Source organism: Myripristis murdjan, chromosome 14 (assembly GCF_902150065.1).
Source record: "Myripristis murdjan chromosome 14, fMyrMur1.1, whole genome shotgun sequence".
In the NCBI taxonomy this organism is placed as follows: domain Eukaryota; kingdom Metazoa; phylum Chordata; class Actinopteri; order Holocentriformes; family Holocentridae; genus Myripristis; species Myripristis murdjan.
In genome coordinates, this window is record NC_043993.1 from 15,230,724 (window position 1) to 15,232,141 (window position 1,418).

A 1,418-nucleotide genomic window follows, 5' to 3' on the forward strand; every position below is an offset into this window, starting at 1 on the left:
ATAGGTTTACAATGACAAGACAAAACCGAAAATATATATTTAACAATTAATACCTATTCACTTCTATGATTATTTGACAATTACAGTAACTGTTTGTTTGGTTGAAACTTTATCAGAGATAAAAAAAAAAAGTGTATTTCTAAGGAGAAAAACAAAACAAAACAAAACAAACAAACAAAAAAAACAAACAAACAAAAAACGGGGTTTAGAGTAAATGTACATTGTATCTGTGTGTTTTAATTGTGGCATAATCCCACCTGAGCAGGATTCTTAGCAGGATTTTATGCTGCTGTGCTTGGGTTAAAACGCGATTCTAATCCAAAGTTTGGGGCCAAATAAAGAGAGCCTGTCTTTAATATGTTGCCGTCCTAACTTAGACTTACTTGCTGACACAAAAAACATGACATGAAGCTCAAATACATATTACAAAGACCGAATACAATATTCACTGAAAAATGGCATCATCATAAACTATCACTGCAACAGCACACAGCAGCCAGCACTGTGAAAATCCACTGACTATCACCACTAGTGTTATGTGGCTTTAATTTCCCATCAGTGTCTTCACCTGATGTTACACACGTCACATGTAAGATTTGACATTTTTACATACAGCGTTGAACATTTATCTTCCAGCATGTTCCAGTGACTAAATAACGTTATAAACTGTATTAATTAGATAATCCTGTGAACGGGGGAGGGGTGTATAATCAGATATCCGTTAACAACCTCACAGGGTCTCTTTGCTTCTGTGCTTCTTGATGCTTTAATAAACTAATTGCAGTTGCACAGTGTTCCAGTTTCACTTGTGCTTCCCCGTTAAGTATTACACCTTGTCACTCCCATTGAATCTATATTTCAGGACAAGAGCAAGGAACTGCTTAACGGGAAATCTTGTTACCTCTTCAACCAGATGTCTCCTTACGGTGATTTCTGTGACAACAGCCTAATGCTTTGTGGTCAACCGTGCTCTTTCTTACATTATTTTGACATATGCTTAGCCATTTTTAGCCACATTTGCGAAATGAGTCACCAAGCTTCCCCTTTTGCATGTTAAAGCCTGGGGCCCCAGATTACATTAATGCATTCCTTAGACTCAACATCAGACACATGGAAACCTCTGTAAGCTACAGCCCCCCTGTTGGTTGGCCCACTTCTCTCTGTAGCTAGCAAGCCTGCCGCCCCCTTGTGTTAGTGAGCGACAGTAATTATATCACTGACATGCCAAGAGTGTTGCAGTGTGTTGCGCAAGCTCCTGTTGGTCAGAGAGGATTGTTAGTGCAGCATCTCAGGCTTAGTTACATAACTGTTAGCAAGGATACATAAACTTGCCATAACAGCCTTCCTTGTAGCTACTGGAACCAATCTGCATTCATACTGACAGGATTTTCAAAATTATGCGGTGAATATTTCATGTC